A 14,601-nucleotide genomic window follows, 5' to 3' on the forward strand; every position below is an offset into this window, starting at 1 on the left:
AGATCATACCACAGCCTGATATGAAACATTTATCCTACTCCAGCTACCCAATTTAAACGTATTATGCCAAGTCATATCTACAGAAAATCAAATAAATTCTTCTTTCTAATTATCATTCCATTCTTGCTAATTTGTCATTAGATCATTTTATTAGAAGATATTTGAAAACTAGTATTGCCCGATTCTAACATGCTCACAGTATCTCCATGATGACGTTGAAAAGATATTCTAAATAATTCAAGTAAACACTGTTTAATGTTTATATCAATCTAATCCGATTGCACTTTGAATAATTCGACCAAATACTAGGAAATCTTATATGTTTTATTGTATATTTAGATAAATACAACTTAGATTGCAACATTCAATTTCATTTACTTTGAAAAACTGTATGATATAAATGTATTTTCATCGAGTTCAATGACGAATTTATTTATCAAAGTTTTTAAAAATTATCTGAAGACAATGTTTCAATGATTACATTACGTCAGTTTTAAATAATGGATTTAGTTAATATATCCTTATATTAGGGCTAAGAAAAGATTAAGTTGTTATCATTATATTTATACAGTTAGATTAGTAGTTCAATAAACAAAGGGTAGTTATGTAATGCTAAAATTAACTAAAAACAAATGTTAAGTAGGTTTAATTGACTTAACAATTGAACGAGAGTCTTTTCTTGTCAATTATTCACCTACAAACTGAACAGTGAAGTTTGGTCGGATTGACTGATCGTAGATGCGCACTGCTGAAGAGTTCCATACTAGGTTTAAAATGATAGTCTAGCTTAGACCAACTCATGAATCCAACTATTAAAAATTAGGCAACTGCAATATTATTCAATTAGAATCGGAAAATAAAACAATCATTAGACTCCAGAATGATTTTTGATGCGAAATACAACCACCTAAGTCACAAACTATTGGATTGAGCTTTTCTAGTAGGTGTAGACTACCTGTTTGAGGTTCAGTGATAGGAGAATTTGTGTGATATGGCTCAGAATTAATCATAGAGATGCAGATGCATTCTCTGTTTGTTTTCCCTAAAGTTTTTAATCGTAAAATTATCTCATACTTTTATTTATTTCGCGGATTTATTCATATTTAAGCCAGTAAATTACCACTTCATAGATCTTTCATTATAGTTATCCTTTTTACTAAAGTTGTATAGCGGCTAACAATGAGATTCATAGTGACTGTTTTGTCTTACTTGGGATTCATTAACGAGATTAACTGTATCCATGTATCAATGATTATTACTAGGTCTCAAACTCAATACCTTTCTTTTCAAACTCCAAAGAGTTATTCAGTGAGTTCCTAGGTTCATATTGATAAATTTCAGTCCTTAACATTAAAACAGAAAGGCACACAACTCTTATAAACTAGTTATCGTTTATTTATACCTTCTGTTCAGAATGTTCACTGATATAATCATCGTCTACATTCTGAGATTGATTATGTTAGTAATAGTACCTGTGTAATGCATATACTTAAAATGATTACTTGTACCGTTTATAAGTAAAGTAAGTGTTCATTTTATAGAATGATACGATGAAACGAACTTTAATTCCTTCAAATATCTAATCATTCATTTGGAAAATTGTCCTAATTGTTTTTGTCAAAAAATTTAACCAGTTAAAATTCATCAACTGATTTCATACTTACTTAATTACTTACGCCTGTCACCCATTCTGGAGTAGCATAGGCCACCCAACAATATTCTCTATCGAACTCTATCCTGGAAGTGATTTCATAAGTAAACTATTAATCAGTTCAATCAATTCATTCATTTTGGTAGTATTGTATGGAGTTAATTAATTAAACAATTTTATCATCTCATCGATAGATAACCAATATTCATTACGAATTATAGATTATTTCATTCCATAAAAATTCAATATTAAATTAATATAATACATATTACCTCTTTATTTAATAGTATTCTATAACTATAGCAACCTTATTACATAATAGTTCACTTGATGCTTGAACAATTTTTGCTTTATAACATTGACAATAATGCATAGACTATTGATATACGTATGTACATAGAATTGCAGTCATTTCTAACTTGTTTGTATATACATATACACTTAAGATAAAATTGAGTGTAATATGTGCATATTATCATTTTGTAACCGAAGTTCATTACATGATGCAATCTTATGTGTACTTTTTTTTACTAGGAAAAATAGTGTTAATCATCATCTTCATCAAATGAATAATTGAATTATTCATAAATTGCATCATTTGACTAAATAATCTTTTTCACGTGCTCTCTCTCGCTCTCGCTCTCGTTCATCAATTCGATTTCGATTTTGTATGAATTGAATTGGTCAGAATGTTGACATATTATCTCGATGACATATTGTAATGATAATATACGCTAACATTATATATCAGTTGTATAATATAAGTCAAAATATCTTATGAAAATTCTAATCTAATTGAAGACTTGTCTTCATCATGGAACAAATTCAATTCATAAAGAATCTAAAGAACCACTGGAGGACTGAAGCACCAAATATTCTGAGTGTGAATTATAAAGAAGTTAACTGAAGTTATGAATGTAAACCATTTGATGTCTGCTCAGTAGTTTAATGGTTAAAGACTCGTCGTTAAACCTACAGGTCCTGGTTTCGACTGTTGATGGGGTCGTGGTTGTATACAGTACCGAGAAGAATGATCAGTAATTCCTGACTTTCGATTGCTGTTTAAGTAAGATCTATTCATGATGTAAACTATTGAAACAAATGACTGCAATGCCTTCTGGGTTTCAGTAATTCTAGAAAATAATAGATGGATTATAACAGAAATTTTCTTCACTTTATTCAAAGTATGAAAAAACAGTAACTCATTCACCAAATACACGTTTTATGAATTTGATTTTGAAAGACAATGTTTGCTTGCTAGTTTGTGATACTATCTCTAATTACTTAAATCGAAATAGAGATAAGTTTCAAACTGTGAATTATTGGTTAGAAACAATGTCTTAACCAATCAACCACTAGTTTTTAACGATGATTATTATAAAAATACAATATATCATATAATTATTGTCTAATTTGTGCTGATATTTGCTGTATATTCTATGTTAAACATTGTCAGTCACTCAGTCAGCTACAACGTAGGACCAGGCACATATATACATCGGTCCCAACCGTCGCTGCTACCTTGACGTGGTGGTCGGGCTTACCTATCGTGATGAACCAATCGAGCTATACTGGCTGGAGCAATCGTTCCTCAAGGTCCTACCATGCCAAACAGGTCGGTTGAAGAGCGGTAAGACTAAAAGCAACAAACCCAAGGTCCGAAGACGAAGTCGTACTGATGACTGTAGAGAGGTGTGACGACAGTAAGGTGTTTTCTTCAGACAACCAGCATAACAGCGATGCTGCCTTCCCACAAGGAGTGGTGGGGTTAGAAAAGGTCGACCCGAAAAATGCACACCTCACCTTAACCCACTGATACTCATCTCCGTCGGTAACATCTCAACAAGTACGAAGCTAACACGAAAATTACTCACAAAAAGGTCGTGTGTGACCGACCTCAAGCAGTTGTCCCTTGGGCACTGCGGTCACGCTTTCAGGTTGTTAAGACCACTTCTAACCCAATTTCCTTTTCAGATACCTCTAGAAGAACCCTTCTATGGTGTGGGCAACCGGGAAGTGATAACTGCCCTCATACCTCTAACAGCACTGAAGATCACTGTTAAACATTGTACCAACAGATTAATGTTTTCCTATTTTATTGGAATTATTATACTGTTCTAATTAAATATAAACAAAGAAAACTTGTTTTAATCAGTAAAGTGGAACATATATACAGATATTATTAATAACTGGAAAAATTCATTCATTTAAAAGATACAAAAATAAACCAACGAACATAAATATGCACTACAGTGCACGTACATTGAACTATGTCACATAAAACTTGAAAATTAATGTTATACTTAAGAACTTTGTTGACTTTCACTAATGACTATTCTACATAGAATGTAAATAAATATTAATCTATGAGAATAAACGATCTCATAAGCATAGTGAATGGATACATTGTTTGTGTTTTTTTTTGAAAAAGAAAACAACAACTGGGACATAGTAATTTTATACAACAAAGTCCTGTAATGAAACATACATATGTATTTATATTTGGCTTAATATCCTTTCTTCAGTATTCAGTAAGTATACAGCATCGAGTATTTCTAGGTATTTTTCGGTCAATTCAGTGGACGATTGTCACATAAAAGAACAAGATTTTTACTGAGGATTTCATTTCAGGCATCTAAAGATATATATACACATCTTCTATGAATACGCCACTGTAGCGCACTCAAATTGATGGATGAAAAAGGCAAACAAAGTAAAAGTTAGAGCTTAAAATGAAATCCCTTAGAAAAATTATGCTCGTACATGCAGCAATCTCCCATTAAACAAGAAAATGCTCAAAAAATGTTTTGAACTGTACATTTATGGAACATAGAAAAACGGATGTATTACACATTTACGGACAAGTATTCTATCTGATATATATAATGGTGTGTGTTAGAAGTTAGTGTAATAATTAGATAATAGTGTTTGTAAATAGTAAATAGAATGCATGCTTTCACTTATTTTATACTTAACAGTTAAATCTCCAGATGATGAAGATTTATATTTTTCAAGATTTGACAGCTATAACATAACTGTTAGCAGCAACCGATAGAATTCCATGTCAAGAGTGACAGTCTGTTAGTATCTTTTGTGGAAAAGTTCAAATTAATCGCATTGTTTTAAACTTTGGGCTACCCTAGAAATAATTTCATTTAGTATTGTTTGTTTGAATCTTCCCATCGATGTGTTAGGACTGCAACTGGTCAGTCTCTCATTGGCATATGTGCAAACTGCGTATTGCCTCGATATTGCCTGAAGTCACAAGTATCGTAAGCAAAGATGGAGAGTGGCTAGCAGTGGAATCCAGGACGCGCGTTTCGTCCTATTTGGGACTCGTCAGCTGGATGTTCCTGCATCTCAGAGTTGATGTCCACTCTGGGACTCGAACCCAGTATAGTTCGCTTCAAACGTCATCGCGTTATCCACTCGGCCACTGAGTCCTGATAGCCACTTGCGTGTGCTTTTGAATTAAGGCTATAAAGAGACAATAGGCACAGTATGCACATATGCCAATTAGAGACTGACCAGCTGCAGTCCTAATACATCGATGGGAAGATTCAAACAAACAATATTAAATGAATTTAAACTTCACCCCATCGCACAAGCAAGTGGCTATCAGAACTCAGTGGCCGAGTGGATAACGCGATGACGTTTGAAGCAAAAGGTACTGGGTTCAAGTTCCACAGTGAACATCAACTCTGAGATGCAGGTACATCCAGCTGAGGAGTCCCAAATAGGACGAAACGCGCTTCCTGGATTCTACTGCTAGCCACTATCCATCTTTATTTACCCTAGAAATAGTTTGGAGTGAAACTAAACATTATACAATTAAACTACACATCTGGAAAACAAACCCATAATATTGCCAAAATCCATTATTAAACATAACTACATTCCATTGAATATTAGTGTTCTTACTGATACTAGACCATAACATCTATTGTAGTCCAACGAAGATTGAATAGGTTCCATGTTATTCACCTCCTTTTACTGACTAAAAATCTTGTGAACAAATATGGATAGTGGCTAGTAGTGGAACATATGACGCACGTTTTTTCCTATTTGGGACTCGTCAGCTGGATGTGTCTGCATTTCAGCTGGTGTGAGCTCTGAGACTCTGGTCCAGTGTTATTCGCCTCAAACTCCTTCGTGTTATCCATTTAGCCACTGACTCCAGATAGCCACTGGCTTATACAATGGGGTAAAAGGACTGATCAATTGCAGTCATAAATATCAATGGGAAAATTCACTCAATCAATATAAATGAATTAAAAATCTTATGGTTTACTCTTGTGATGGGGTCATTAAATCACTAAGTAATTCGACTTCATATTATGACAGTTTTCAGTAAATATATGCTTGAATCCAATAAATAAAAATTGATCCATCTACAACAGATTTAGATTGCATTGAATCTGTTTGGCATTAATGATTTTGGGCATTTAAAAGCTACAAGTAAATTACTAATTGACTAACTGGATGGAAATACTTATGAATAGAGTCCACCTTGTAACAAGATCGGCATAATTCGATCAACGCTAAAAGACTAAGTAAACATGACATTATTACTACTCCATGATCAATCAAGGTCAGTAAATCAGTTTTTAAGAATGTCAATCGTGGCTAAAACAGCTCAACAATGTTGTCTCACACTGTAAACTGAATGATGCGGGCTCGAATCCCACAAGTCAGTCAGTCATCTACATGGTAGGACCAACCACACATATGCATCGGTCCAAGTTGCCATACCTAATTAGCACAACAAGATGAACACCGGTTCCATAGAAGTAGTTAATTTAGTGGTGGTAATATGTAAAAGAAAGATTGTGTATGAGGATATAGTACAGGAAGAAAGAAAGATATGAAACAGTTTTAATCTCACGGTTTAAGGGAAGATAAAGAGTGCATACACATACGCCATTGTGATCGATTCTGAGCCATGTCACCCACAGTCTCCAACCATTGGTTACGATAGTCATGCAGACTCCAACCAATTAGTCTGCATCTACCAACATGGCTCAGACTAGAAGTTAGTGACTTCAAGCACTGATGCCACGTTTTGGTTTGGCCGCCCCTAACCCTCTTCCAACCATCCCCAATACTAGTCAGCATAGCGCGTCGTGGTAATCAGTGTTCAGGCATACGTAACACATGGCCCAACCATCTCAGCCGATGAAGATTCATGACCTCATCAAGTGATTTACCATCATTCCTCAATACACTGTGTCTAACCTCACTATTACTTACCCGGTGATCCCAGAAGATGCGAGCAATATTTCTAAGGCACCTGTGGTCAAATACTAGTAGCTTACGAGTTTCTTCTACCCTTAATGACCACGTTTCGCAACCGTAAAGCAGAACAGAACGAACTGCCGCACAGTATAATCGTCCCTTGATTGATAGACAGATATCTTGCCTTCTCCACAGTTAGCAAAAGCCAAACGATCTTTTTGAATCCGTGCTGAGATTTCGTCAGACACCAACCCATTAGGGCTGATCGGACTTCCAAGATAAATGAAGTTGTCAACGCGTTCGGCTACTTCGCTCCCTATCCTTAGGTCAGGTGTTGACGCAGGCCAGTTCTGGAACAACCTGACGAATAGTGATATGTGTGGTCGATACAGCCGCGACCAGGTCTGAAGCCAACCTGATTTTCTCGTGTTTGTAGTTCACGAGCCTCTGTTAGGCGCCCGGTAATTATTGAGACTAGAATTTTAGATACTATATTAGTCAGACTAATCCCTCTGAGGTTATCACAGGATGATTTTGACCCCTTCTTATATATTGGGACAATCAGTGATTGTGACCAGTCTGATGGAATTATGTCAACTCCCAGATTTTAGCTAAAATATTAATGCTTATTTTGCCTTTGTACTCAGTACTATCCCTACACTTGCCAGTCCACGAGAACTAGCCATCAGGTTGCCAGATACACGGAGGATGCATCTCGTCGGCCCTCTGTTTTGGTCAGGTGAGGTCAAGTGAATGACCACACTAGGATCCTGTATGCGTGTTTCGGAGACACAGCATACATCAACCGTACGAGATTTTAAGGTTTTAGCCAAGGAGACCTGTTGGCTGATTTAAAATAAGGTGCGCACTTTGAAGGCTCCATTGCGTAGTTTGGAGCGAGGTTTCAGTATACCTGGGACAGTGTTTTGCGCACTATAATCGTTGGCTATGGTGACACTTGAGGAGGAAGCCGAAAGAGGAAGTTTATAGTTGAAAGTCGATATGGGGGGAATACTAGGAAGAAAAGAGGGAGATTATTTATGAATACAGTGATCTTGAGTACTGTTAGAGGTATGAGGGCAGTTATCACTTCCCGGTTGCCCACACCATAGAAGGGTTCTTCTAGAGGTATCTGAAAAGGAAATTGGGTTAGAAGTGGTCTTAACAACCTGAAAGCGTGACCGCAGTGCCCAAGGGACAACTGCTTGAGGTCGGTCACACACGACCTTTTTGTGAGTAATTTTCGTGTTAGCTTCGTACTTGTTGAGATGTTACCGACGGAGATGAGTATCAGTGGGTTAAGGTGAGGTGTGCATTTTTCGGGTCGACCTTTTCTAACCCCACCACTCCTTGTGGGAAGGCAGCATCGCTGTTATGCTGGTTGTCTGAAGAAAACACCTTACTGTCGTCACACCTCTCTACAGTCATCAGTACGACTTCGTCTTCGGACCTTGGGTTTGTTGCTTTTAGTCTTACCGCTCTTCAACCGACCTGTTTGGCATGGTAGGACCTTGAGGAACGATTGCTCCAGCCAGTATAGCTCGATTGGTTCATCACGATAGGTAAGCCCGACCACCACGTCAAGGTAGCAGCAACGGTCGGGGAATCCCACAAAGATCAACACTTTCTTCTATACTGTAGATACCTCTTGTTGGAAAGTGTCAACTAGCAAAAAACTTACACCCAGGGTTCTTTGCCATCTAATTTCAACAAACTAAAATGCAAACGTTTTACTGATTGCCTACATTCCTATCAACATTATTTGACTAATAATTCTTATGTAGATACTTTGTGGGGATTAATTTAATTTGTCGGTAGTACTCGTCACGGATTGTGATGAGTTCGGCAACGACTAAATACTAATAACTTATTACATAACTTTAATGATCCAACACTAACTGTTAAAGTAGTCTTGATTTTCATTGACATCATTGAGTGTCTTGTGTTAATATCATGTGGACATGATACATGACTGCACTAAGTCTAACTGGGTAGTTAAATTGGTAGAAAAGAAAGTCCAATATCACGTGCCTCATTAACATAACAGATGTGGGAAGGTACATCACATCACAGAATAATTATAGTTAATATATTAAATTGAAAGAGTTTATATGTTATTTATAATATTATGTATTCAGGTAATAATAATACACTCGTTATCATATTCTGTATACAATACTTCATAATTGTAATGAATATCTTCTTCAATATTTACACAGAAACACAATATTATGAATTCTTATTCAAAGTGATCGAAATACGATTACATTTTAATTTAAAATAATACACACTTGTAAGCAAAGATGGACAGTAGCTAACAGTGGAATCCAGGAAGCGCGTTTCGTCCTATTTTGGACTCGTCAGTTGGATGTACCTGCATCTCAAAATTGATGTCCACTCTAGGACTCTAACACAGTACCTTTCACTTCAAACGCCAAAGCGTTATCCACTCAGCTACTGAGAGAGACTGATCAATTGCAGTCCTATACATCAATGGGAAGATTCAAACAAACAATACCAAGTGAATTTAACACACACTTGATCTGTGAAAGTATTCAGTAATTTCAGACTGACTGACTATTCAAAGGTGATCTTCATCATAAACTAATATTGATTTTTTTTAAAAAACATAAAAGATTGAGGTGTATTGAATGTTTGTTTTACTATGGCTTAACGCTTTTATAACAATACATAATCTAAGCATTCTTTCGCCCTATCCCCCCCTTTATAATATAGTGAAATAAAACTATCTGAAGTTTCATATGTGTAATATGATATCATCGAAGCATTAAGTTTCAGTTGAATGGTGCATAATTTTAAACTAGTAACAGTTTACAATTGAGTTTAATATTTTGTTCAATGTAAAAGTTGAATAATGTACTATTCGTTCTTAATTTAAAATGAGATTCCTAAATGTATTTCAACTTTGATGATAACCACAAATGGATTGACACAATTCAGATTGTCATTAACCCAAAACAACAAAGAAGACAATTTTTTAAAAAATGTAATAAAATGAACTGAAATGCTCTGAAATGAAAAGTAATTTGAATGAATCTCGTTATGTTCAGAATTAGTATAGTTTATAGAATTAATACTATCCGGTAGTCAATAGATAGATGAACAGATGAACAGTTGCAAGTACGTAAAAAAAATTCATGTGGAAATGAATACAAAATAATCATTAGAAATAGATTATATATTTAGTTACTCTGTAATTTTCTAGTATCACATACAATCCAAATAAGTAGCTACTTGTATAAATATGCCATGTCACTTCATCACATCAGCATACAGTTGAGTCTCAAAACGGAGATTTTACTTGACAGGTTATGAATAAATAAGGATAGAATTTTGCTATAATTCACTTATCAATATAAACCATTCAGATGATGAGCCGTTATCTTTCTCAGTAAACAGTCCTATAACTACTTTAAATCAGTATCCACAACTACTCCATAATTTTAGTTTTAAACAAAGAATACTATGATCATATGGTCTGAAATATACATTTACATGAGGAAAAAAAATCTATTTACTTTTTTCATAGTTGAAGTGACGAACTGATCTTAAATAGACCACCATTGAAAGCCTATAAGAACTGGACAGACATTTCATTCTAAAATGAGACGACTCAACAGTGCTCAACTCCGACCTTAGAAGCGAGAATTGTATCCATGACTTGTGGTATAGTGTGGTACTACAGTATGCTATAGTATACAGTAAAAACAAGTGTAGACATGTATAGGCATGTTTTGTAACAATACTTGTCTCATTCCAAACTTGATCAGGTTCACAAATCTCGTAAAATAATTGTAAACTCGATTAAGTTTAGAGAAAACAGGATTAATATCTTCAAGTTTAGGTGAAAAGATGTTATACTTGTTACTGTAGTGAAATTATAAAATTTGAACTCAGTATGTCAGTTTAACCGTTAGTGAGAAACTGTGATCATCCGAATGCAAACATGTCAGATGTGAAGCAGTTACCCATCAATGGCATATAAAGATCGTTGTGTGATATTGCGAAGTAATTGACGATAGAAATGTAAACCGTTGGATCCTGACTTAGTTGTCTGAATGTCTAAATGAGATTTTTGTGTGATCTGAATGTCCTAGGTTCGATCTCCTTCATGGTTGCTGATGTACACTACTGAAGAATCCTATACTATATACATTTCATAAATGTTCTATTTATTCATTATATGAGCAAACATTATTCAATGTCATACAATCTTCGTTCTTATTATGTGAATAACGAACACCTGTCGCTTAAATGGTTAGAACAATTTATTTGGTAACCCTGCTATTTAAAATCAACCTACGGTTTTAAACTTATGACTCAGTGCTTATGATGAATTAACTCTACAAAGTAGTATCTTGACATAGATACATATAACCCTTCTTTCCTACAGATATAAATCAATTTAGTACAGATTGAGTGAAAAACAAAAGAATATCTTGATTTTATTTTTTTTAAATACTTAACTAATCCAAATAATGGATAATCCTTTTTTGTGCCTTACTTCAATGTGCTTGAATCACCATAGCAACAGAATTTATGTCTATATTTATGTGTATTCACCATAACTCAGATTAAATTCAAGCACACGTGAGGTTGTCACTGGATTAGTGATGATAATGGTGGTGATAACTGCAACACAAAAAAATGGGCTGAACAGCATTAAGACAATGGATTAGTTGACTTGACCTTGATTGTGTTTGCATGTTTGGTGAATATATATCTTAATATTTATTATGAAGTCCGTTAAAGACAATGTGTATTTGTATGTTATGGTGGGTGGAGAGATAAAAAGCGGTAGTTGGATTTTTACGTTGTATCACTATGGCCTTTAAGTAAATTATGCATACATATGCATCTTTGTGTAAGATGACTAGACATCTAGGTATCTGCCTTTTAAGCACATAAGTAAAAATCGACATTTATAAAATTGTTACCAAGTCATCAGTGAAAGTTATATTTTCTTATGATGTGACTGTCAGTGAGTTATACGGCACAATTTTAATAGACTATAACATATATTAAAGGATTTTCAGTAATTGTCAAAACGTAAAAGTATGTGCCAAGCTGTTTGTCATATGGATATTTTAAAGTGCATAAGTGAACCAATGTTCTATTTTTGAACCATAATATTCCTCAGTAGGCTGTATTCGTCAGAAATTGAACTTAATTTGTTAATTATCGAGAAACCAGGAAACAGTGGGCATTTGTACCGGACTCGTCAACAGAGTGCATTCATCACCACAACGACGATTAAACTCAAGATTTTCGGATCTGACAGCCAGGGTTTATTATTCAAACCATAGAATCAACATCCAATGTATAATATTTATATCTCCAATGAATTTGTGACATGTCATAGTCATCTTCATATGTTATTGATGAGTAACTAGCTCAGTCAAAATCCGACTGATCGCAGTTTCTTACTAGAACTCCTGGGATGGTCTCTCAAAATCAGGGATTAGTGACCAAATGATCTATGTTCTATCATAAATTAATATCGTATTTATCACTAGAAGCATAAAATTAAAATATTCAATGAAGTTTGACTAAACTTTAGGTTTTTAATAAAAGATGAACTTCAATTTAAAGGTTATTATATTTATGTTGTAATATTATGTATATCACGCTGTCATTCTGTTTTTATGACAATTACTAGAACTCAATTGATCTACACTATCAACACAACTATTATTCCACATTCATTTATTATTTATTTAATTCAACACATAAATATTGGTACAAGGAAGCACCAGATAAATATGCGCCTCACAAATCTCATTTGATTTGTGTGAGGGCTGTGATACTGCCCAAATGCCCAAACTGAAGCAGGTGGTTTTCTTAGGGAACCACACCCGGAGCCTTTGACCTAAAGGTCTGATCTACAAGACAGTGGAGCATCGTGGGGAGATGCAGTCCCATGGTAGCCGGTAACCAACGATTGATTCATACGCCATTTGTTCCCTCAGGATACTGGAGCCCATGTACACCATTGGTTTGGAATCAGGGTTTTCCAACTCCCCTAGGTGGACCCTCCGTGTCCACCAACCCGGTTAAAGCGCCAGACATTCGCTTTTCGTCCACTCATTTTCATAAACAACACCGGTGCCACGAGAAGGCAGTGAGTAGGACTTCCCTGACAGAGGCTATATATTCACTGGCCATGTAAGAGCATTTCGAGAGGGAGAGTGGACTCTCCCCACTCCCGGCCGTACCAGGGCATTTGGGGGCACTATTACTCCACCATCCCTATTATAGTACAATAGACCGTCAATTCAAACTACCTCTACTATTGATTAAGTTATTTCTGATCCTTACCTACAAAATCACTGTCTTGAACCAAATTAGTTCAACTGTTTTGTATTAATATCATCCATGAGTATGAACAAACAAACAAACAAAAAGCTTTTAAAGGTAGCAATTTTTGTTCTATATAATTTGAATGTATGTTAAAATTAAATAAACAGATTGAATAAGAATGACCTTTATAAATTTAAATGATAATAAATCAAATATTTTATTTAGTATTAATAAAGTACATCTTCATTGGATAAAATGTACATTTATTATGACGTTATAGTTAATGATTAATAATTGACCTCTATTTGTCAGTAATGCTGCATTCATGAATTATATGTATTATATGTACTATGTTGATTAAAACATAGTAAAAAGATGACGCAATATTTTATCTTACATTTATGTAATTTTAATAGTTGAGGTCATGAATCAATTGAAGCTAGATCATCATGGAAAAACCTGAAAGTACTGGACGGCCTTTTCGTTCTATTGTAGGACTCCTCTCACCGTTTTCTATGATCCCGCCTCACGGGATTCGAACCCAGGACCTTTCAGTTTTGCGCTTCATGTGATTAATGATCTCAAGTTTTAAAATTACTATAATATCCACAAAATCCCTTCTGATAATAATTACATTTATGCATTTGGAATGATTTAATTCAACTAGATATCATTCTAAATTAGCATAAATATAATAGAATAATAAAATATATACTTATTCATTTGATTTATTTTAAAAAGCTTATATTCACTAGTAAACCGAATGGATGCTGTGTAATCTTTCTCTAGGGATTTCATTATAGACACATTTTTATCAACCTTCAGTCAGTCAGTCATCCACAAGGTAGGACCAACCACACATATGCATCGGTCCAAGTTGCCATACCTAATTAGCACAACAAGATGAACACCGGTTCCATAGAAGTAGTTAATTTAGTGGTGGTAATATGTAAAAGAAAGATTGTATATGAGGATATAGTACAGGAAGAAAGAAAGATATGAAACAGTTTTAATCTCACGGTTTAAGGGAAGATAAAGAGTGCATACACATACGCCATTGTGATCGATTCTGAGCCATGTCACCCACAGTCTCCAACCATTGGTTACGATAGTCATGCAGACTCCAACCAATTAGTCTGCATCTACCAACATGGCTCAGACTAGAAGTTAGTGACTTCAAGCACTGATGCCACGTTTTGGTTTGGCCGCCCCTAACCCTCTTCCAACCATCCCCAATACTAGTCAGCATAGCGCGTCGTGGTAATCAGTGTTCAGGCATACGTAACACATGGCCCAACCATCTCAGCCGATGAAGATTCATGACCTCATCAACTGATTTACCATCATTCCTCAATACACTGTGTCTAACCTCACTATTATCAACCTTAGAAATA

The 14,601-nt window shown here is 35.0% G+C and overlaps 1 non-coding gene across 1 annotated transcript; it reads right to left on the reverse strand.

Moving 5' to 3' along the window:
• Nucleotides 1-5,021: 5,021 nt before the first annotated feature.
• Nucleotides 5,022-5,093, reverse strand: Smp_tRNA_00767_Pseudo_TTG.1.1. Its single transcript has one exon. It is a non-coding gene (tRNA).
• Between the last annotated feature and the right edge of the window lie 9,508 nt (nucleotides 5,094-14,601).

This window comes from Schistosoma mansoni, assembly GCF_000237925.1.
Source record: "Schistosoma mansoni, WGS project CABG00000000 data, supercontig 0186, strain Puerto Rico, whole genome shotgun sequence".
NCBI classification, from domain to species: Eukaryota; Metazoa; Platyhelminthes; class Trematoda; order Strigeidida; family Schistosomatidae; genus Schistosoma; species Schistosoma mansoni.